The sequence below is a fragment of the Theropithecus gelada genome, chromosome 7b (genome assembly GCF_003255815.1).
Source record: "Theropithecus gelada isolate Dixy chromosome 7b, Tgel_1.0, whole genome shotgun sequence".
NCBI lineage: Eukaryota > Metazoa > Chordata > Mammalia > Primates > Cercopithecidae > Theropithecus > Theropithecus gelada.
The window spans coordinates 6,037,105-6,062,554 of NC_037675.1; the positions used below are offsets into that span (position 1 = coordinate 6,037,105).

At 43.1% G+C, this 25,450-nt stretch overlaps 1 protein-coding gene, 1 non-coding gene and 1 pseudogene across 3 annotated transcripts in view; 1 reads left to right on the plus strand and 2 right to left on the minus strand.

The window, feature by feature from the left end:
- Positions 1-25,450, minus strand: part of ABHD2 (abhydrolase domain containing 2) — a 113,518-nt gene that overhangs the window by 56,101 nt on the left and 31,967 nt on the right. The window lies entirely within an intron of this gene.
- LOC112628329 lies at positions 8,041-9,002 on the plus strand (annotated as a pseudogene).
- Positions 23,755-23,815, minus strand: LOC112629534. The gene has a single exon (XR_003120638.1). It is a non-coding gene; the product is annotated as a U7 small nuclear RNA (small nuclear RNA).

Here is a 25,450-nt window from a genome sequence, read left to right on the forward strand (position 1 = left end):
GGGGAATCTCCAAACTTTTTCCCACAGCAGCTGTACCATTTTATATTCCCAACCAGGAACATACAAGAGTCCCAATTTCTCCACATCCTCACCAACAGTTGCTATTGTCCATTAAAAAGAAATTACTACAGCTATCCTAGTGGGTATGAAGTGGCATCTCTTGGTGGTTTTGATGTGCATTTCCTTTATGACTAACGATCTTGAACATCCCCTTTTGACTTGAGGCCATTTCCTTCTACTCTATCTCTATTTTCATCTCTATGTCTAAAATTAATCACAATTTTTTTTTTGTTTGTTTTGAGATGGAGTTTCACTCTTATTGCCCAGGCTGGAGTGCAACAGTGCGATCTTGGCTCAGTGGGATCTCAGCTTGGCACGATCTCATCTTACCGCAACCTCCGCCTCCTAGGTTCAAGCGATTCTCCTGCCTAAGCCTCCCAAGTAGCTGGGATTACAGGCATGCACCACTACGCCCAGCTAATTTTGTATTTTTAGTAGAGACGGGGTTTCTCCATGTTGGTCAGGCTGGTCTCGAACTTCCGATCTCAGGTGATCCACCCGCCTCGGCCTCCCAAAGTGCTGGGATTACAGGCGTGAGCCATTGCACCTGGCCACAATTTTTTAAAAAATAAATAATTAGTTGATAAATATATATTATCAGTCTCCTGTTTATCTCCCAATGGCTCGTTCAAAGAAGCAACTGATAATAAAACTGGCAATAAGTTAAAACTGCATGTGGTATAACTGAGTATTGGGATTGTCCAAACATTGACAGAAGAATCTAGTTTTCAAAAAAACATTTAAACCTGTAAAATTTAACTTAGAGAATTGGACTTGGTGGAACTAATGGTCACAAGAGAACTTGCTATAGCAGAAGCTATGGTCATAATATATGACATGGTCAAAAAAATGATTAATGACTCCGGTCTTTGTAGTAAATTTAAACGGAAAACAACCCTGATGAAGACAAAATTTAACTGCATTGTATTAAAAAAAAAAAAAACTCATCATGGAATCGAATTGGCTCAGCAGACTTTTAGAAAATATTTTCCCAAAGAAAAATTCTTTTTTTTTTTTTTTTGAGACGGAGTCTCGCTCTGTCACCCAGGCTGGAGTGCAGTGGCCGGATCTCAGCTCACTGCAAGCTCCGCCTCCCGAGTTCACGCCATTCTCCTGCCTCAGCCTCCCAAGTAGCTGGGACTACAGGCGCCCGCCTCCTCGCCCGGCTAGTTTTTTGTATTTTTTAGTAGAGACGGGGTTTCACCGTGTTAGCCAGGATGGTCTCGATCTCCTGAACTCGTGATCCACCCGTCTCGGCCTCCCAAAATGCTGGGATTACAGGCTTGAGCCACCGCGCCCGGCAAGAAAAATTCTTTAATGTTAGCCTAACTCTGACGAAAATATTTATATTCAAAATTGTCACTGGGTTCAACCAACCTCCTGCATTCAATGGGAATGCAGGTGGCTAGAATGCGACTGGCACTCCATTCCTGCATGTTCCTCCTTCCCAGCCCAACCCAGACAAGAGACTTGAAACCAATAAATGCGATGATATGAGCTGAAAAGTAAGGAATTGGGTGGAGAAGAATATCCCAAATGTGGTGATGGCTCAGGGGCTGTGGAGGGGAAGGCTGGGCAGGCCACTTGCTGAGGAGCTCCGTGGGGGTCCTCTGAGTAGTCTGGCTTCTCCTCCTTAACAAGGCAAGAATAAGGCTCATGATTTCACAGATTAAAAAGGAATGGGAGGAAATAGTTACCATGCTCTAATTTAGCTGCAAGCACGAGATACATGCTAAGGCAAATGCCACTGGAATCTTACTACAGCAAAGAAATTATGTCACCCGGAGCGAAACCTGGGGCCTCTCCCTTCACAACTTAAAAAACATTAAGGATGTTCCCCCAAGTTCTTTAACAAAGGAAATCAAGGATGTTTGAGGTATTAATCTCAGGGACTGAGAATTTATTCACCTTTTTTCTTTGAACACGACATAATAAATAAAACTGCTATTTTATTTATCTATACAGCACTTCATAGTTTTTCAATCCTTTTTTACATGATCTCATTTGCCTTCAATGACAATTTTGTGAAATGGGCAGATATTGTTAACCCCACTTTACCACAGGGACCCTGAGGCCAGGGAGTTCACGGTTTGACCACATTCACACTGCTAGTTGAGAGCAGGGTTGAGACTTCAACTGGGGCCTTGGTCACTGTGTGCAGGGCTTATTTGGATGATAAAACAGACATGAGGAAGATAGATAGATGCTTTCATTCCAGAGACTCCTATGAGTCTATTAGTCATCCTTTAAAAATATTAGTTCTCTAGAACCAATGTAATGAGACCAAACATATCTGGAGTAGTCAACAGCGAACCTCTACCTTTAAAAATATATCAAATTAGCATGTATGTATTCTGGTGCTGGCCATTTTAAAGGTTATCTTGAACTAGGGACTTTTCAGCAACATGGAGAACCCTGGTAGATATTCCTGATAGAAATCTATTTATTGAGGAGGTGGTGAACGTGGGCTTCCAAGCCAGAAGCTGGCACTAAACAGGAGAAACAGCAAAGAGACCAAGTTCTGGGGCTCAGGCAAGTACTAAACAACAGTAGTCACAACAAAGGGGAATCACTCAGGAGTAACTCCCTCTTCCTGCTTTAACCTTTTTTTTTTTTTTTTTTTTTGAGACAGAGTTGCCCAGACTGGAGTGCAGTGGTGTGATCTCTGCTCACTGCAGCCTCCATCTCCTGGGTTCAAGCGTTTCTTGTGCCTCAGCCTCCTGGGTAGCTGGGGTTACAGGAGCACGCCACCACATCTGGCTAATTTTTGTATTTTTAGTAGAGATGGGGTTTCACCATATTGGCCAGAACTCCTGACCTCAAGAGATCCGCCCACCTCAGCCTTCCAAAGTGCTGGGATTAACAGGAGTGAGCCACAGTGCCTGGCCATTCTGTTTTTATAGTGGGGTCACATCTCACCAGCAGCTTGGTTCTCAAGTTAAAAGGCGAAACTATCAGGCTGGGTGTGGTGGCTCATGCCTGTAATCCCAGCAATTTGAGAGGCCAAGTGGGAGGATTGCTTGAGGCCAGGAGTTCGAGACCAGCCTGGGTGACACAGGAAGACCTCATCTATACAAAAAAAAAAAAAATTAATTAGCTGGGTGTGGTGGCGCATGCCTGTGGTCCCAGCTACTTGGGAAGCTGAGGTAAGAGAATCACTTGAGCCCAGGAGGTCGAGACAAAAGTAAGTTATGATCGGGCCACAGCACTCCAGCATGGGTGACACAGTAAGACTCTGTCCAACAACAATAAAAAAGTGAAACTAAACTATTAACTACAAGCAAATTATGCCCTGAGCATCCTTAGTAACACACTGTCTCTGGGCAAGGGGAGTCCAAGCAGTTCTCCTCCAGTGCCAGGAAGATGGCTGGGGCTGCGGATAAGCACAGATGGCACTGGTGGCTTGAGGTTAAGGCCATGTTGTGAAACAAAGGAAACGGAAAACAAAAACACATCTTTAAATGTGAAGATACAGTCAGGTGCTCTCTCTCGCAGGAGAGACACACAGGCCCTGGTACCAGCAGAGGTGACGTGAGGCTCCCAGATCACATAGGGACGGGGTGGCAGGGGGGCTGTGCTCCTTTGAATGGAGAGGCTGGCAGAAGGCTCAGCACAAATAAGGTGATGTATGTGTGTGTGTGTGTGTGGAGGGGTGTCTCTCTCTTAATCTGTAGAGATGGATTTGCATAAGTTAAATGTACATATGTAACTCCATTATATATTAGAAAGCATACCAAGGTAATAGCTAACTATATTGTAACATAAAAAAAAAGAAGAAGAAATTCATCTTTAATTTATCCCCTGCCTAAATTCTAAGGCATCAGGTACAAGAAGGAACTTCCAGCACAGAGAGGTGTTTTTGCTGGATTCTGTTGGGCATCCACAGCCACCTCCAGTATTTGCCTGGAACTCTCTCTAGAGGTTTTTGTTTGTTTGTTTTGGTTTTTGTTTTTTGTTTTTTTTGTTTTTTTTTATTATACTTTAAGTTCTAGGGTACATGTGGATAACGTGCAGGTTTGTTACATATGTATACCTGTGCCATGTTGGCGTGCTGCACCAATCAAACTCGTCAGCACCCATCAACTCGTCATTTACATCAGGTATAACTCCCAATGCAATCCCTCCCTCTAGAGGTTTATTCAAAAGGTCATCCGGCAAAATGAATGGCTATCTTCTCCAGGGCTCATGTCTATAAAATGTCAGGACCACAAGTCTTTCAGTAAAGCTTGAGGAAAAGAACCGCTAACATAGCACGTGAGTGGAAGCCTCACAAGTCCAGAGGCTCTGACTGTTCCTAACACAGGCTGCTCAGCTCTACACACCGGCTGTGTAACTTTACACTCTGCCCTCAGACTCCCCTCTCTTTCTGCAAAACCCAAGTCCAAAGGGACTCTTCAGCCACTGAGGCAAAAGGCAGAGGACTTACATCATTTTGGGAAGCCCTCCCAAGAAGAAAACTCTCTCCATCACGTCTGCAGAGACCTGAGACCTGCTGCATGGCTGCTCCAGACAACTGCACATTCAAATGGCTGGTGATGTTCTACGCTGGTTGCGTGCTGAGACCCTGGTCAGATTCTAGTTAGGTGCCAAGACTGTTAGGAGACATAGGCTCGGGATGTTTCCTCAGTTTCCAGAGAGAATGCCCATCTCCATAGGCCCTCCACTCTGCTTACTTGAGTACGCACACTCAAGGGAAGAAAAGCAAATTTTTCATCTCAGAAAAAAATAATTGTTCACTGAGGAAAAAAAAGGTGACCTTTACTCTGACAAACAGATTTGTTTTGAGAGTGACAACATGGACTGAGGATGCCCAACTAGGAGTGTGCTGCTGGCACCTGGGGCCAAACCAAAGATGTTATCAGGTCCGAGCCTGCCTCTACCTGTATTTTCTTTTGGCTCTTATATATTGATTTAATAAAATTCAACAAATACGAGTGCTGTGAGGCATACGGAGATTTGAGCCGGACACAGTGATCGCCCTGGTGGCATTTGTAATCTGAAGGTAGGATGCATGATGAATACACAGGCAGCTACTGTCCCAGACAGGAGCAGTGGGCAATGGGGTCAGAGGGATAGAATAGGATGATACTATGGGGAGACAATCACCAGGCTGAGAAGTACCAATTTCACTCAGTGCATGTTGGGGAGTACTAGGATCTCAGAGAGGAGGGACATTTCTGAGCACCAAATCTCTACATCAGGAACTGGGTGTGTCATGTCTCTAGTTTATTTATTTACTTATTTATTTTTAGAGACAAGGTCTTACTCTGTCACCCAGGCTGGAGTGCAGTGGTACAACTCCGGCTCACTGCAGCCTTGACCTCCCAGGCTCAAGCAATCCTCCCATCTCAGCCTCCTGAGTAGCTGGGACCACAGGTACACGCCACCATGCCCAGTTAATTTTTTTTTTTTTTTTTTTTTTTTTTTTGTAGGGACAGGGTCTTGTTATGCTGCCAGAGCTGGTCTTGAACTCCTGGGCTCAAGCAATCCTCCCACCTCAGCCTCCCACAGTGCTGGAATTATAGAAGTAAGCCACCCCGCCTGGCCTTCTAGCTTAATCTTCACAATTCTGAGCAATGGTATCTTCCCCATTTTAAAGATGAGAAAAAAAAAAAAAAAAAAAAGCTAGGATTAGAGGACAGGTCTCTGATTCAGTCCAAAGCGTTCCTTACTTTATCACACTCAAGACTCATCAACTCCCCCAACCAGAAGCTAAAATAACAGCTGTGTGCCAATTTTCTCCTGTCTGATCAACTGTCAAAATGTTCTATATTAAATAATGTTTCTTCAAATTGATAACTGAATTTGTTGGAGCTTCTCTACAGTGGTCTTCACATGTCTGACAAAAAACCATTTCTTTCATTTTGCATGTTTTCCACAACTGTAACTGACTTCTTGTTAGTGGAGTTTTTTCTGCAGAAGATACATCTGGGGGCTAATTAATTTGAATATTCACATTTAATTATTTCTAAGATGAGGCCAAGATGTTAATAAAATCATACTGAATATCTCCCCAAAGATAATGAGATCCAGGACAGCAATGACAGTGAGAGCAAGACAGGATGGAAGTGCCTCTAAAGAGGTGACAGGTGTCTGATTTGGGGACACATTTTTACCCTACTTTCATGCATGAGAATAAACCCACAAAGACAAGCATCAGTGGTGGGGGAAACACTGGGAGTGAAGCTTTGTGGCAGCTTCACAACTCTGCAAACTGAGCTCTGGGCCTTCCTGTATGTGCACATGTGCATGTGTATGCACACAGGGAAGGTAAGGAAGACAGGAAGGGCCAGAGTTTAGGAGAACATTTTGTCAGTTCTTATCCCAGATCCTGAACTGCCACAGCCTCCCTGCTCCACAGGCCTGGAAGCCAGGGCCCCTGCTGCTCCTACCACAGACACCTCTGGTTTCTTTTCTGGCCTATCTACCCCTAGCCCGGGGGACCTGAAGCCAGCAGGTCAACAGCAGGTCTTTTGTGAGCCCTCCCCACTGGGCTTCACCCTTCTCCACTAGGATACGGCCCCCAATGGAAGCCCTTCTTTTCAGGAGGGCCAGATGTGGAGTAGACCCTGCGTGCACATCTCAACAGTCCTGCTGGGGAGGCGAGGCTGAGGCTGGGAAAGGGCTTCCTCATTAGCTTCAGGAACAAACACCTTGGGCCTTTTATCTCAAAATGGCAGCGACATATTCAGCTTCCCAAACACCCATTAATAGGCTCATCAGAAATCCGCTTTGAACACAGCATTTTCCCCTCACTGGAGGCAAATTCTTCTCCACAGCTGTCACACATTATATTTTCACTGTTGTTGCTAAATGCTCTGTTCCTGAATTGCAGGATCTGTACAGGAAAATTCCAATGCAGAGACTGTTTCTGCCTGAAATGACCAAAAGTGGCCTGAGGAAACAAAAGAGCAATCCTCTTCTGTTCCTGTAACTGGTTTCTAAATACAGGACGGAGGCCACTAGGCCAGGCTGGCACATCTATGACCTTTGTGCATATCGTGCAAACTATAAAACATGAATGTTGGGAGAACAGCCCCATGAGTTACAATAAAATCACTTAAAAAGAAACAGTACTTTTTTGCTCTAAGGGAAAATAAATGTGCTTTTCTAATGTTCAAAGAAAACCAGTTAAAACTCCTCAGAACTGTATCCACATGTTAAATGCATCTGATCCCACTATCTTCCTGTTCCACAAACAGCAGGTGGAACTGGTCACACCCCTCCCTACACAGACCACAGCACAGTCCTCTCTCCTTACGTTGCATTTCAACCTGGTTTTGACATCATGCATTAAGTGGGGAGGCAGTTTATTAAGAAGCTCCAGGGTTCCACTTGACAAATGCCATCCATTAGAGAACTGGTCCTGCAAACAGCCAGTCGAAGATTAGTGACCTAACTTTAGGAGAAGGCACCACAGTTCCCAGACCTGGGCTGCCAAGGTGCTAAGTGCAAAGTTCCCAGACTCACTTTGTGCTAACCAAACAGGACGCACGCTGACGCTCAGAACACAGAACACCCGTGTCTTGTCCCCATCTGCTTGGTCACCTCTCTCCTGTCTGGAGGACATGCACATAGATGCCAGTGGACTGTTCTTTGTCCAACCCAGTATTGCCTTTTGGCAACTTCCTAGGCCAAGGCTACCTCAAAATCTGTGCCAGGGTTATGGAGGAGGGAAGATTAGAGCTGGAAAATCACATTATATTTGCCACTATTCCTAGTGAAGAAAAACTCAAGTATCTAAATGTGAAGCCCCTGGATTATCTACACAGAATGCTCTTTTAAGAACACACTTATCGAATAGGAGCTGCACTGGCTGGACAGCAATGGTATAGAGCAGAGAGAGTGAGGAGGCTGCACCTGGCTCCCGATATCACAGCCACTGCAGTACACTGAGCTCCACAGAGATAGCACTGGGGCAAGTGAGATCCGGATGGGCACTGGGCAACTCTGTGCCTTGCTGAGGGAAAATAACTAAACATGGGCAAAGGAGACCCTAAGAAGCCAAGACAGAAAATGCCATCATATGCATTTTTTGTGCAAACTTGTAGGGAGGCACATAAGAACAAACACCCAGATGCTTCAGTCAACTCCTCAGTTTGCTAAAAAGTGCTCAGAGAGGTAGAAGACCATGTCTGCTAAAGAGAAAGGAAAATTTGAAGATACGGCAAAGGCGGACAAGGCCCATTATGAAAGAGAAATGAAAACCTGTATCTCTCCTAAATGGGAGACAAAAAAAGATGTTCAGGCCAGGTGCGGTGGCTCAGGTCTGTAATCTCAGCACCGAGGCGGGTGGATCACCTAAGGTCAGGAGTTCGAGACCAGCCTGGCCAAGACAGTGAAACCTCGTCTCTACTAAAAATACAAAAAAAAATTAGCCAGGCATGGTGGCGGGTGCCTGTAATACCAGCTACTTGGGAGGCCGAGGTAAGAGAATCGCTTGAACCTGGGAGGCAGAGGTTGCAGTGAGCCGAGATTGCGCCATTGCACTCCAGCCGGGGCAACAAGAGTGAAACTCCATCTCAAAAGAAAAAAAAAAAAAAGTTCAAGGATCCCAATGCACCCAAGAGGCCTCCTTTGGCCTTCTTCCTGTTCTGTTCTGTTCTGTTCTGTTGAGTATCGCCCAAATATCAAAGGAGAACATCCTGGCCTGTCCACTAATGATGTTGCAAAGAAACTGGGAGAGATGTGGAACAACACTGCTGCTTTATGACAATATCATAATATGTCTTTCACATGACAAGCAGCCTTATGAAAAGAAGGCTGTGAAGCTGAAGGAAAAATAAGAAAAGGATATTGCTGCATATTGAGCTAAAGGAAAGCCTGCTGTAGCAAAAAAGGGAGTTGTCAAGGCTGAAAAAAGCAAGAAAAAGAAGGAAGATGAGGAAGATGAAGAGGATGAGAATGAGGAGGAGGAGGAAGATGAAGATGACGATGAATAAGTTGGTTCTAGCATAGTTTTTTTTCTTGTCTATAAAGCATTTAACTCATTCCTTTTAAAGAAAAAAATTGAAATGTAAGGCTGTGTAAGATTTGTTTTTAAACTGTACAGTGTCTTTTTTTTTTTGTATAGTTAACACACTACCAAATATGTCTTTAGATATCCCTGTCCTGGTGGTATTTTCAATAGCCACTAACCTTGCCTAGTACAGTATGGGGGTTGTAAACTGGCGTGGAAATTAAAAGCAGGTTCTTGTTAGTGCATAGCACAAATTAGTTATACATGGGGATGACAGTTTTTTAATCTTCAGTTGTCTCTGATGCAGCTTATATGAAATGATTGTTGTTCTGTAAAGTGAATACCGCTCTGTAATTGCAAAAAAAAAAAAAAAAAAAAAAAAAGTTGCAGCCATTTTGTTGACATTCTGAAGCTTCTAAGTAAATACAATTTTTTATTAAAAATATATAAAGAACACACCAATCAAGAGATGACTTTAAGGATTAAAATGCTGACATTTGACATCAGCATTTGTATTGCATCTTGCCTTTCTCTGATGTGCAGAAAACAACTCACAAAATGGCAAGCAATGACGTTAGAAAAAAAATAGGTTCTAAAAATATTTAATGAAAATTATGTTTCTTTTGTCGGTAATTATATAAATCATTACTAATTGGCCATACTCAAAACTTGACTCCATTCTTGCTCCCAGGGAGTTCACAATCAAGAAAAGGAGATAAGAAAACTTTATAATGCTCTTTCAGGCTCAAAAGACTTGAATAAATGAACTCGCATTGGAAAACTTGGCATCACAAACATGTCAATCTTCCCTAAATTACCTATAAACTTAACAGATACACAATAAAAATCGTAAGATTTTTATATTTGGAATTAAGCATTCCAAAGTTCATTTGGAAAAATGAACCAGCTATAATAGCCAAGAAAAGTATGAAAACAAGCAATTCTGGGGTATGAGCACCGCCCCACTGCCCACAGCAAAACATAGCACAAAGCTGCAATCTGCTGATGGTACGTGTTCATGATCATCAACGGAACACAAAAGACTGGAAATATACCTAAATACATCCAGGAAATGTAGCTGGTGAAAAAGGTGGCATTGGAATAATAGGGTAAAGATGGATTGTTTAATAAATAGTGTTGGACAAAGCATAGCCATCTTGAAAAAAATTATGTTGGAGCCACACTTCACACTAGGATAAATTCTGGAGGGATCAAACATTTCAAAATAAAAATGAAATCACTCATATGCTAGAAGAAATTCTAGGTTTTTAAAAATGATCTTGCAGTGAAGAAGACCTTTCTAAGGAAACCAGAAATCCCAGAAGCCACAAAAGAAACAATAGAAAAATTTAATTATGCAAACATTTAAAAAATTATGCATGGCAAATACCACTATGGGCAAAGTCAAAAGACAAATGACAAACTGAGAACAAATATTTTTTTTTTTTTTTTTTGAGACGGAGTCTCGCTCTGCCGCCCAGGCTGGAGTGCAGTGGCCGGATCTCAGCTCACTGCAAGCTCCGCCTCCCGGGTTCACGCCATTCTCCTGCCTCAGCCTCCCGAGTAGCTGGGACTACAGGCGCCCGCCACTGCGCCCGGCTAGTTTTTTGTATTTTTTAGTAGAGACGGGGTTTCACCGTGTTAGCCAGGATGGTCTCGATCTCCTGACCTTGTGATCCGCCCGTCTCGGCCTCCCAAAGTGCTGGGATTACAGGCTTGAGCCACCGCGCCCGGCCGAGAACAAATATTTGAAATTCATATCACAAAGGGCCAATTTCCCTAGTACATAAAGAGCTCTCTCAAATGATTAGGAAAAAGACCAATGACCATCAGAAAAATGGTCAGAGGCTACCAACAGGCAGTGAACAGAAAAGGAAATAAAAAGTTCTAAAATATAAAAAGATACACAGTTTCTTTAATCAAAGAAAGACTAATTAAAACCACAGTGAGAAAACATTTTTCACCTACCAGATTGGCAAACATCAAAAAGTAGAACTCCTTATGTTGGCAAGGTTTTGGGGAAATGTGCTCACAGTGCTGGTGTGGAGAGGCTTGAGGGCAACAGCTAACAAAATTTTCCATGCACATCCCCTTTGACCCAGCAGTTCCACTTCTAGGAGTTTGTCCTACACTGACAGGTGCGCATCACACACATTGTGATGAAAATACAGAAGCATTCAATGCAACATTGTGAAAGCAAAAGTTTACAAATAAAGGAAACCTCTATCTAGGAGACTGGTTAAACAAACTACATTTGTTTATGGAATACTAAGCAGTCAAGACATAAATGGAGGAAGCTCTCTCATTACTCCTACGGACAAATCTCTGAGTGATATTTCACAAAGAAAAGATGGAAGGATAAACAAGAGCCTACTGACAGCAAGGGCAACATGAAGGATGGTACAAGGTCATAGGTTCTATTGGCTGATGAAATAACTTCTGGGAAATGCAGCCAGGGCTTCTTGAGCAGGGTGAGCCTTGAGCACAAAAGAGGAAGGAAATGATGCAGCTGCCCTGGAGCTTTCCATCAGAGGAACACAGTTACAAAAAGCTGATAGAAGCTATTGTTGACGGCTGTGGGTTAGCCCTGTTGAAATGGCAGCCCTCCCCTATGGCATGTGGGCACAGGAAAACATTTTCTCAGATGGTCAACAACTCCATCCTTGAGAAAAGCCAGCTTAGGCACCAGACCTTCATCTTGTCCACAAAGTGAGAGAGCACCACAAAAACCATGCAGATAAGCATGTTCTAGAAAGTCCTACTAAAGCAAAGTCCATCTCTCTTTATGTATAAAGGACAAATGCAAAGGACAGTGCTGGTGTCACTGCTTATACTTATTATTAGGACCGAACAAGATAACGGCTTTCAAAACTATGAAGGGTGAAATGAATATTCAGAGTCCTCTTAATTTCGTATCAATTCACAATAGGACCGAACAAGATAACGGCTTTCAAAACTATGAAGGGTGAAATGAATATTCAGAGTCCTCTTAATTTCGTATCAATTCAAAATAGCTATAAGAAATGAGAAGCTTAAAAATCACCCATATCCTCACAAGCCTTACAAAAATATTCTCATTTTTGTTTCCTTTTTGTCTGTATCTATCTGAAAGCACAGTATTTACATAGTTACAACAATGGTGCTCAGACAGAGATATATAATTGTCTTCTGCTTTTTTCACTTATTCTCTATTTTTATAGATAATTAGTATGCTAAGTTCTGAATGTCTACATAAAATTCTATCCTGTTTATTAGCTGTAGTTAAGGGAGGGAGCAAACATTTATTTAGCCCCTTCTATGGGCATGTTACATAATTCAATTTGTCCCTTACAGTGATTCTTATTATTAGGACCCCCTTTACAGACAGAAACTGAGTGTCCAACAGTCTACAGTCTACTGCAGGGCAGACCCTGCCTTTGAACTCTGTGTGTGTCTAACCTGACAGCTCTCTTTCTTTCCCCTGCATTATATTGCTGCTGCCTCCATTGTTGGATACTGCTATTCGCAATTTTTACTATAATAAGCAATGTCAGCAAAATATCTTTACGTATTTTGTTTTTACCTTTTTTGACTTTTTTTTCATGTGTTTTCAACTTCTGTTTAAAAAGTCCAACAGGACGCCTCATCTGTCTCCTGACTCCTGCCCCTGAGAGATGACTATTCTTAACTCCTTTAGTCGTCCCTACCACCCCACACTTGTCTCTATTTCTTAATGCCATGATTATCCTGCTTATGCCGGTTCTTCAATTTCAATTTTCAATAGCACCTATTCAACCTCCTACTCTGGAAGTTGCTAGCTCTCTTACATCTCCCCTAAGACATACATTTTCTCCTCCCCTATTCTTTTCAACACTGTTACAGCAACACTTATGGTTAAATTAATTTTCGGTGTTAAGCATTCCATAATAAAATTATAATTATGGAAATATTAGCCACAAAGAAGTCATATGTTGTATTCTTTTTTGTGAAAATTATTTTCCCTCAAGTTATCACGTTTGTCATTTCCTCATCAGCTTAGTTTTCTATGTGCCAATCACCAATTTGTCTCCAAACTCTAGGGGACCTGTGAGTGTCTCAATAGTCAGAAACCAGTTTTGCTTTCTCCTGGACTCACGGCTGAGGAGTCCCTGTGCCTGTTCCCCTCTGGAAGGGCTTCCCGTCCTGCCCCTTCACCTCTCTGCTAGGTCCTAGATCCCAAGGCCACACCAGATGCTATCAGACAACAGAGAAGAGAACCACAAATGTCAAGGAAGCATTCATCAGAGAGCAGGTGATTATGTTCTCTCAAATAAAGAGGCTGTGAGAGGTATGAAGGGATTCCAGCTAGAAGGCATTGCAAGTGTAAGACATAGGCAAGAAAGAACATACAGTATGAGAAAATGTGGAGAGATCTGATGTGTCTAGAACACAAGGAATGTGGGGAAGGAGTGAGGGCTGATGCTGGACTTCGCCCTACAGACAGTGAGGAGTCACTTGGTTTAAAGCAGGGGCATGGCATGATCAATTTGTGCTTTAGGAAGGTAAGTTGGTGGCCTGCAAGATCAATTAGAAAGGGTAGAGAATGGAGGAAAAGCTACTGCATTCTTCCAAGTGAAAGCTGATGACATCCTGCAGTAAGGCAGAGGCACTGAATGGCAAGAAGAGATGGAGTGAAGGAGAGAAGGAAAGAGGTCCACATGACACAGGCTGCTGCCTGTGGCCATGATTATTCTCCTCTTCTCTGGACACAGGTGAGTGTGTGCTGCTTCTCAAGTTAGGCATGGGCATGAGCCTTGCTTTAAACCAGGGGTGTCTAATCTTTTGGCTTCCCTGGGCCACACTAGACGAAGAATTGTCTTGGGCCACACATAAAATCCACTAACACTAATGACAGCTGATGGGCTAAAGAAAATCACACAACAAATCTCATAATATTTTAAGAAAGTTTACGAATTTGTGTTGGGCTGCAATCAAAGCTGTCCCAGGCCACATGCAGTCTGTGGGCTATGGGCTGGGCAAGCTCTCAAGCTTGTCCAACCTGCCTTATTTTGTTGTTATTGTTCTGTTTCTTTTGTTTCAGGTTTTTAGCAGCCTGAAGTCATGGTTTGTAGTTTCTGTCTCTAGTGATAAGCGAAAAAGAGTGATGAAGAAGGGGCTTTACCGGCCCAACCAGAAACAGAAACTAAGCACTCATGACTAAATGTTTTCTCCCTCGGACACCCAAACCAATGAAATGGAAAAGGAAACAACCAAGTGCCATTTCTAGTAGCAGCCTTTAAGAGCCAGTGTGTGAGGTGTGACATTGCTCTTCCTGGCTAGGTGGTGACCACAGAAGCAGGTGTTGAGATGTCACCTCCATCAGCTGGGGTCCTAGTGGGACGACAATCAGCAGAGCCCTCCTGCCCACTGAAATAAACACGTAGCATGAGTGAGGAATAAACGTTTGTAGTTTTAAGATGTGCAGGTTTAGAGGTAATTAGTTACCAGAGTATAAACTAGTTTACTTTGACTAATACAATGTCCAACTTACTATAATTTTGACAATATTGTCATATTTTCCTCTGAGTATCAAATAATATTTCATATTTTAAGACTTTATTGTTACCAAGTCTTAACGTTATGTGGTGTTTATCACATGTATTTCCTTATGTGGAATTTATCTAAGCACACCTTTTACCCACTTATCCACTGATGTCCTACTGACATTCAGGTGTGCTTGTGTGACCTTTGTGTACATTATGTCTTTTGCTATTTGTACAACTGATCTAACTGATAATATTAAAATAAAAATAGCTACAATAATAGCAGCTATATTTACGAACTCTTATACATGTCAAGTATCCTATAAATCATCTCACACGCTGTTTTTTTTTTTTAAAATCAGCATACTGAACCTATGAAATAAGTGCTATTATACCCATCTTACAAACGAGGAAATAGAAGCTCGGCAAGGTGAAGCCACTGGTCAGCAGGGGGCAGGGCTGGCATCTGAGCCCAGGTGGGTCTCACTGCTGACCTGGGCTCTGGATTCCAAGGGCGCAACAGGTTGCTAACGTCACCCTCTCACTTGGGCCCCTGGATTTACCCTCTCAATCTTAGAGGAAAAAGCTTCAATCAGTTTGGCTTTCTCCTCCAGTTTCTATTTTTTCTCCTTCCTTATCTGGCGTTTGTTTCCTGACTAGCTTCTTGGGTTGCTATTGCGCTGACCTGTTTATTCACCTCACTCCTGAAAACACATTCTCAAAAATCTCTGATCCTTTCTGGCCAAGGTAGATGGCCTTTGGTCAGCCCTCATCCTTCCTGAGTTTCTGACACCCTCTTCTATGTTCTCCTTCTCTGGCTGCCATGACACTGGAGGCTCCTGGTTCTCCCCCTACCTTTCTTACTGCCTGTCTCTGGCTTTCCTGCCACCCTAGCCATGGCCTGCCTCAGCCATCAGTCCTTAGTGTCTCTCTCTGCCCACTCCCACAACTTCCCCTACCTGTAGCTGATCTGGAATCTACACATCTGGTCTTGAGCTCTCACCTAAGTTCTAATGCCACAGTTGCACATACCCCTGTGCACATCCTGTGGACAAGCCCCAGACTAAACAACTTTCCCTGAGAAAGCAGCTTCCCCATTTGACTTCCCTATATCTGTCAATGACTATTCTCTCAACCGCTCAGTAACCTCAGCATAATCTGTGATTCAGCCCTTTCCTCTGATGCCCAAGGCCATTCCATTATCCACCAATACCACTGATTCCACCTTAGAAGACCTCTGGAATTTGTCCCATCCTTCCCTTTCCTACCACCTACCACCAGTGCTCACAGGATCAAGCCCAAACTCTTCCTCTCTGGGAATTTGAGACTTCTCATGATCTGATCTCCTCTTCCTCCCCCCACAGACTCCAGGGCTCTCTGCTACAACCAAACAGCTCTCAGCTCACCAGATCGTGGCATAGGGACCTGGCGAGGAGCTGGCCAGGAAGAAACTGTAGAGACCAGATCAGTGATGGGGCCCAAAGTCCATTAGCAAACAAAATCAAAGGGCACAGTGAGCAAAGGGCAGACTGGGTGACAGGGCCAAACATGATGCAAGCAGCACCAAGATCATTTTTGGGAATTACAAAAGAGATAAAGTCTAGCCAAATGAAGATCCAAGAATAGAGTGGCTGTGGTCAGGGCAAAGCAGTGACAACGTGGATATGTGTCAATGGCAGCAAGGCCTCTACCACTTTATCGTGCTGACTGGTTGGAAGGTCCACAGGACAAAAGGACAAAGGTGGATGGGTGAAAAGTGTTGGCCTGGGCAGCAAAGCCAGTTTTCTGCCATGAGTGCTTGTTTAAACAATTGATTTTACTGTCGTGCTCACACCAACATCCGTGCCTTCTCTCCTGTTGTCCCATCTATCCAAAGCCAACTAATCTTTCAGGTTATGGAAGACCTCATCAGTCAAGCCACCACAGGAATATCCCCTCTTTCTCTAAATTCCTTTATCACTTACCTGAATTACTCACTCTGTCAATCACATGTTCCTACCAAAAGACTCTACTAAAATTAGTGTATACTGACTCTATGAGAAGCAGCAACCACAGGGAAGACAGAAAATTTTTAAGACAGTCTCTGTCCTTAAGCCTCTCAGAATACAGTTGAGGTGTGACGAGAGATACATATGTGGAAACTTATTGTTTCCATCCCTGTCCTTAGGTAAGAGCCAATGAGAAAGAGACAGGTAAAAGTCAGGAGATGCTAGAAGAGCTACGATTTGAGAAGGCCTGAGGATTCTGATAGATAGAGAAGGTGGAAATGTGAGAAAAAGTATTGTGTGTGATATAGGAGGGGCTGAGTATGGTGTACAGACGGTGAACAGACTGGAAGAGCAGGTTACTAAATATTACTACTTGACTAATTATATATATATATAATATATATAATATATATATTTTATGTATGTGTGTGTGTGTATATATATATATTTGTTTTTTCACTGAGAAGAATCTTCCTTTATTCAAATCCCAAGGAAGGAAAAGTCCATACTGCTGTGGCTTGGCAGGTTTCAACATTTTAAAAAGCATTTATAGAGTTTCTCGCTTTACATCAGTAAGAAATTACTGTTCAAGCTTTTGTGATCTGGCTGAAAACACCAGTTCAGGGTCTTGCCAGTGGGAGGATTTGGTGCTACATACCACAGGACAGTCAGGTTGGTCATGGCAATGGCATTAGTACTCAGTGGAAGAGTGGAAAAACAACCTGCTGTTTCTCACAAATCTCTCCCTTCCTGGGAGGCCACAGATGGTTCTGGATCAACCACTGACCTCCAGGCGGGGTTCCCAAATGTTTTGGATTACAGACTCTTACAATGGCTATCTCAGAAGTTAAGCCATGTGGCTTGATGCCATGCACCCACGCTGACCCTGAGCCCTCACTCTATGATTAGAAACTGACAGCAGGTAGAGTTAGGGTGGTTCACAAGCTGCCACAATGGCTGACTCATTTCCATGGCTCACCATGATACTACACTGCAGGCAGCTACCTCAGGCAGATGGAGGGCCTCTGAGGAGTACCCGGCCCTTGGTACTTGGTAGAGGGCACTTCTCAGTCTGACTACTGACAGTCGTGGGGTAGCAACAGCAACGGCATCTCATCCAATCATGCATAAAATCAAGTCTTCAAGGACTACAGCCTTCTGTATTAGTTATAGCTTTCTAGAATTTCATGGAGTGGTAGATTTCCTTATAAACTCGGGAAAATGCTTTCCTTAAGTAAACATTACACCATCTAATAAATTCTGACCCTAAAGCTCAGGCTCCCAAACAGACTCCATTTGCAGAGAAGTATTCTTGACGTTGCTGAAGAAGACTGGGCTTCTAAAGCCAGTCACTTCACTCACTGTTGCTTCAGACAAAGAAAAGTGTAAACAGCCATCAGCTCTTAACTCTCCATATCACTGCATGACACTGGCACTGACAGTTTAGGAAAAATTTTTATTTACCCTCCAGAATATATTTTCCAAGTCAGTTTACTGTCTTAATTTTATTTTACCAATAAAGTATATACTATTTTGTAGTACAAAGTATGTCATCATAGTGAAGGAGGGCATGCGGAGAAGCAGGCAGATAAAAAGAACAGTTGAGATAAAAACGGGCAACCTCTGAATTCACAGGGTCAGTAAAACATGAGAGGCTGATAAAAGTTGGCTATCCTTAGAAATTTGAGACTTTCTAAAAAACAAGGTCCATTTCCTACTCCTGGATAGCGGAGCAATTTTCAGTCAACCACACATTGAGAAGGAGTATGAAAGTAGATCTGATTCCATGCAAGTCCTGTAAAGCAAATGAGGTTTAAGCTAAACGTTAAGGATGAATGGTGGACCAAGGTGAATTCTGAAGTCAAGTCTGGGAAGGGCTGACACAGAGGGGTGACTCAAAACAGGACCTTATACGTGGAGCCAAGGCCCACTTACCATCCACATGTGCTGGATTTGATACCACGTGATGGAATCAGTTGTAGCATATATTTCCTTTGCTTTTTTGGAGACATAGTAGGGCCCTGAAGAATAAACTCAGGTATGATGAATAGGGCAGTATAAGGGTCATACATTTTTGGAAACTGGAATTGGTTGTTTTAAAGAATGCTTGGCACATGAGAGATGAGCCTTTTTCCATCTGAACTAAATCAAGGGAGTCTTGACTGTTTTGGATTCTGAACCTTTTTTTAGATCTTTCAGGCTTCAGCAATTCCTATAAGAAGGAATAAAGTCTCTAAGAAGAAGCTACAATCTGTATCTAGGTTAGAGAATGTGGATGAATTCTGCAGCAGACTCAGACTTGGTTATCTTGATTCAATATAGGAGACCTCCAAGATGGCGGTACTTTTCTTCCCAATGTGGCTGGCCCCTTGCATAAATGACCTGCTAGAGCAGAGACAGGGCAGGCAGGCAACATCCAAGATAGTGAGTAGTCGAGAGGGGGAAGAGCTCATCCCTGTTTGACCTGGAATTCCCCGGTATTAGCACTGACAGTCCCATGCCCCAGTCCTGAGCAAACAAAATGTTTGGTCAGCCAGGTAATAAAAAGAGTGTCCCAGGGTCAGCAGTTTAACTTTCTTACTTTGACAGTTTTTGTTTGGGCTATTTTGCCAGAAACATGAGCAATTTTAAGATGAAATGGCCTAAAAGTTTGACTTATTGAGGCTAGCCCTTAATACTTAGCCTCAATCAAGATGATTTTGAGTCTTCCATTTTTCAGTAATTTTCTAACAATATAAGTTTGCAAGTGAATATGCTCTGAAGGTCTGGTGGCTATAAAATAAGCACATCAGAACACTACAGTTCTGCCAATCACTTGTTAATAGTTTACCAGAAATATCGAAAGAAATATTTGCACAACTCTCTTTTTTTTTTTCTGTCGCCAGGCTGGAGTGCAGTGGCGCGATCTAGGCTCACTGCAACCTCTGCTTCCCGGGTTCAAGTGATTCTCCTGCCTCAGCCTCCCGAGTAGCTGGGACTACAGGGGTGAGGTATGCCACCATGCCCAGCTAATTTTTTTTTTTTTTTTTTTTTTTTTGAGACAAAGTCTCACTCTTGTTCCCCAGGCTGGAGTGCAATGGTGTGATCTTGGTTCACTGCAACCTCCACCTCCCAGGATCAAGCGATTTTCCCATCTCAGACTCCTGAGTAGCTGGGATTACAGGTGCCTGCCACCATGTCCAGCTAATTTTTGTATTTCCAGTAGAGACAGGGTTTCACCACATTGGCCAGGCTGGTCTCGAACTCCTGACCTCAGGTGATCCGCCTGCCTTGGCCTCCCAAAGTGCTAGGATTACAGGTGTGAGACACTGCGCCCAGCCCTAATTTTTGTATTTTTAGTAGAAACGGGGTTTCACCATGTTGGCCAGGATGGTCTCAATCTCTTGACTTCATGATCTACCCACCCTAGCCTCCCAAAGTGCTGGGATTACAGGTGTGAGCCACCACGCCCAGCCTGCACAACTCTTAAAACAGATCAAGTCAGGTCAATGGAATTAAGGTTCTTGGCAATTAGGAATTTATCCTGTGAAAAGGACAAAGCTTTAGTGTTCAGCCAAGAAGGAAAGGATCTAAATCTGATGTGGAATGTCTGTGAGCAAGAGGGAATTAAGAGAAATTTAACTCGAAGATAATGAAATTCTTTTCAGCTTTAACTTGCTATAAATAAATAAGCTGTGCTGGCTCCAGAATTTTTTACCTAGGAGGGGCCTAGGGTGGCAATCTGACTGGAAAGGAGTGTGTGAAGTTGCATTTGCCTGATGCTTTAAGATTGAGAAAACACCAACTGTCCATCTCAAAGCTCCTAACCCCAGCCTCTGCATTGGTACTGCCTCTGCAAAGAAACAGCTTTATAACAAGGAGGCAGAGAAGAAAATGGAAGGAGTGGCCGCTTGAGCATGGAGTCCCGTGCTCTTTAGATCCAGAAAATAACTCCATATATTGCAGTATCAGAGAAATTTGAATTAGTGCTTTTCTGTAGTGTACTTCTAATTATTTAATACTTCCTTGGTACACTAGGACAAAAATAGCATATTTTGCACATCTATGATAAATATAGTGCTTGTACATACAGAACTGAGCTCTTATTTGGGGCAGATAAAAGAAAAATTGATATTTACTGTTAAGTAAGTATGTACAACAACAACAGAGAGGGAGTTGGCACTGTTAGAGAGAAAAATCAAAAGTAGATTTGCTCTGCTTTATTAGAAATAATTAGGGGTTGGGTGTGGTGGCTCACACCTGTAATCCCAGCACTTGGGAGGCTGAGGCTGAAGGATCGCTAGCCCAGGGGTTTAAGACCAGCCTGTGCAACATGGTAAGACCTTGTCTCTACAAATATATTTTTAAAAATTAGCATGGTGGTGTGGACCTTTGTTTCCAGACACTTGGGAGGCTGAGATAGGAGGATCTCTTGAGCCCAGCAGGTTGAGGCTGCAATGAGCCACGATTGTGCCACTGTATTCCAGCCTGGGTAACAGAGTGAGACACTGTCTCAAAAAAAAAAAAAGAAAGAAAGAAAAAGAGAAATAATTAGGAAGCACATTTGTGAGGAAACTGATTTTTAAAAAGTGCCTCTAGAAAATTTCCATAATTAAAAAGCTTGAAAAACTGATCTTTTAAAAATGCCTCCCCACAATGAGTCTCAGAGAAGTAGATCCTCAAATGTTCATTAACCAAAACTGATGGATGACTAATTGGCAGGAAACTAAAGGTTTGGACACATGATGATGAGAACGGCATTCCAATTGGATTCTCTTTTGTACTCTTGTACTCCAGTGAGTGAAGAGAAAAAGGGAAAACCACAGACCGTAATGAATCCATTACGGTCTATGGAAGGGCCACAGGGCTCCCCCCATTCTCTTATGACTACCTGAAGCACCTTCCAGGAAGACACGTCCGGAGAGGGCACCATGGCATAGGAGAGCCAACTGCTATTTTTGGCTTGGTGTTAGTGGGTATGCCCCTCACTCCTAAGTTTCAGGTGTCTCTCAAATCCACAGAGAACAATAATGTCCCGTTCTTACTAATACAGGTGGCAGCTGGTTGCAGAAGAAAGCGATTACATTTTCATCTCTGGGGAAGAAAGTACCCACACACATGTGGCTGTGGTCTTCATCACACTGCCTCCCTTCTCTGGACTCTGCAGGGGCTTCTAGATGTCTCTTGGATCCAGTGAAGAAAACTCAACTCTTTGTTTTTAGGCCTGTCTATTAGCTAAGCCCTCCATCACACTCCTCCTAAATGCCTTCAGCTTTAGCTGTAAGACAGCCCATACTGGCAAGCTTGCTAATGAGTGAAAAAGCAGCAGCCCGCTTCCCACAGGGGAGTATGTACATTTTAATAGCAGGCTTCCAGAGACAGGACACCTGCTGCCCGTCTACTTTCCAACCGGGACCTGGTGATAAAAACTTCAGCCAGGCCCAGAGGGAAGGGTGGAGGCTGTGAACTGCCATTATGCATATGCCTAATGTTGTCCTGCCTTAATTTAAGACCATAAACAATCCATCTTCTTCCAGAAACAGGGTAGAGCCTTCCCAGATCAACAAAGCTCTGTCAGAGCTGAAGGTACACCTGATTCCCTGGAGCGCCACTGAACAAGCCGGAGACAGTGCAGTTTGTTTCTCCTGGGCAGGCACACACGGCGTCTGCCAAAATGAGAACATCATTCACTTATACCTGTTTATGGAAAATGAGATACAGGACAGCATTGTACTTGAGATTTGGAACCACCAGGAATCCTGTTCTGTCTCCCCAAGTATGTGGCTCTTGATTTGGGGTATACATTCCAGTGATAAAGAAAAGAGACACAAATTCTCATAAAACAAGATGGAACATTTTAAATGCACACAGAAGTTATATGTTGGGGAAATATGGTAGGAAGATGGAAGAAGGGCTCATTCTGGCTAAAGAGGAGTAGGGGGGCAAGTTAGAGAATAGTAGCTCAGAATGTGTGCTATTTAGGGCAGGGCACAGAGGCTCACACCTGAAATCCCAGCGCTTTGGGAGGCCAAGATGGAAGGATGGCTTAAGGCCAGAAGTTTGAGACCAGACTGGGCAACATAATGAGACTCTGTCTCTATAACAATTTTTTAAAAATTAGCTGGGTATGGTGGTGCACACCTGTAGTCCCAGCTACTTGGGAGACTGAGGCAGGAAGACAGCTTGAGCTCGGGAGTTTGAGGTGACAGTGAGTTATGATTGTACTACTGCACTCCAGCCTGGGCAACAGAGTGAGACTCTGTCTCTTAAAAGCAGAATTGATGCTATTTAAGTTTTCTTATAGGATAAGAGGCATTTTGTGCTGAGAAAAAAGAGGGGATTTGGGATAGTGGGGAGACAACAGCCCAAAGGTCAGGTACTTCACAGGCAATGAGAGAATGCTGTGAGTAATGAGGCTGGACAGGTAGGTTCATGCCTCAGCTGCTGGCCTGCGTGAGGAAGCCAACTCGAGTAGTATTATGACAGACGGGTGGGTCAGAGGCAGGGAGGTTATAGTACACTTTTGGAAACACCCAAGGGACTGGTAATTACACAGCTGAATACATACACAAAAGCCCCTGAGCTATATACTTAAGATTTGTATATTTTACTGTATGTAAATGATAGCTTAAAAAAGTACTTTAAAAAAAAAGCCAAACGGAGACAGTGCCAGCCTGTCCAGGAGTACGGGGGCTGGGAATAGTCAGAAGAAGACAAACATACAAGAAAACCAGTCTCTTTACCCTGCAGTCAGGGACACTCTCCCAAGGTCCTTCCCCTAAAAAGACCACTCTGATGCTTGCTAACAAAGCAAAGGTACCAGAATCAGAAGATGTCCGTGCTGAAGGGCACCATGGGAGACATACCTATTTCATTTTACATAGAAGGAAACCAAGGACCAGAGGGGCTATCATTTTGTCTGGGGTTCTGTGGCCAGTTTAGAGGTAGAAGACCTAGGTTTGCATCCTAGTTCAAATTTCAATTCAAAGGTCTTTCTCTACCCAACTGTTGCCAGCAGCCATCAGGAAATTTGAATGAATGACAGAATTCTGAAGCTATAAAAAATCAAATGTGAGTAGATAGGTAGCAGCATGGGTGAATGTTCATGGCAACGTTCATCATGGTTTGGTGAAAGCAGGTTACCAAACAGTATCTATCACCGTGATTTTGTGGGGGCAAGTATAAGCAGAAGGAAAACCACAGGGATGATCGCCCACATATTAATAGTGCATTATCTCTGGGTAGAATTATAATTTTTTTTCACGTGAGAGGTTTTCTGAAAAAACTGAAAAACCTGTTAGACAAATTCCAAAAGAGCTATAAAGCCAGGCACGGTGGCTCACGCCTGTAATCCCAGCACTTTGGAAGACCGAGGCAGGTGGATCATGAGGTCAGGAGTTCGAGACCAACCTGACCAACAGGGTGAAACCCTGTCTCTACTAAAAATACAAAAATTAGCTGGGTGTGGTGGCACATGCCTGTAATCCCAGCTACTCAGGAGGCTGAGGCAGGAGAATCGCTTGAACCCGGGAAGCAGAGGTTGCAGTGAGCCGAGATCGCGCCACTGTACTCCAGCCTGGGCGACAGAGTGAGACTCTGTCTCATAAAAGAAAAAAGAAAGAGCTATAACATTTATCGGTAATTTTTGTGTGCTCTACCTTTTCTATTTAAGAAAATGAATATGCATTAAGGTTTTTATTCAGAAAAAAAGATTTATGTGACTATCTAGATTTTTGTCATAATTCTGAACTGGGCGTCTGCTTGTTTCACTAAAAGTAAACACTTCGTGAGAACAAAAAATGAATCACTAGGTAAATATTGATCTGTTTCTAAGTGAACAAGAGACATAACATCCCACTGAAGCAAAGTTTTCCTGCAGACATTAAAAGATTCATTTATAATGTATCTTTGGGTGTATCATCTTAAAACAGATTTTCGAATTGACTTTAATGCTGAGAGGGGAAAACAGTAATCCCTGCTCCTTAAGCATGCTTTCAATGTTCACCTTTCATCAACTTTTTTTCTATACCAGAACAGTAAGAGGACATGTCCTGATTCCGCACATGTCATCATAACCAGCTACCTGCGGTCAGGATTACTGAATAATATTAATAGCTTGTTGTAAATCAGTTAACAGAATTTTCCAGCCTAGGCGAGTGGTTGTGAAGGCTGCAGACAGCCTTCCTTGTAGGAAAAAAATCTTCAAAGTCCCAGGAGAAGCACTTTCCCTCATAACAGACGTGTTTCCTGCCCTTTGCTTCCAACACATGGGAGTTTGTTACAGACATGTGACACAGAAAAAGACCTTGGGGGACAGTAACTTCCAATGGAGTGACAGAAACAGAAAGAAGGTCAGATGGGAAACAAAGGTCACCCAGGGACTGTCATCGGGGGCTGGCCTCTGCCTCAATTCTCTCACCTGTACCCAAGAAAAGTCCCTGTTCACTTGCCCACAGATAAGAAGGCAGCCAACCTGGTGTCACACTCCAGTTTGGGTTCAGTTTCCCTCTTTGCTACTCTCAGTTTCCTCATCCCTAAAATGAAAGGAAAAATGAATCCAACCTCAAGGTTGGTTAAGACTGAATGGCATAATGTCTATGAAAGGTACTCAATAAATTTCAAATGCAGTAGTAACGTGGACAAAAGAGAGTAGTAATGTGAAAACATTTTGGTGATATGAGACATGAACACAGGATACAGTGATTCCTAAAATTAAAATCTAAAACAGAAATAAGGGGTGAGTTGAAGGATGGAGGGGCAATAAAGTGAATTTTGCCCTTTAGTCATTTGTCATGCTGAAGTCAGACTGCTCGGGTGTTTAGAATTTAGCTGCTTAAGCAATGCTCCAACATGCTCTAAGAGGGCTGGTCCTATCATCAAAGGCAGAGGCTTTGGAAGTAAATTGGTTCTGGAGAATTTGTCCCTTCACATACACCTTCAAACCATAGCTAACTCCTAAATGA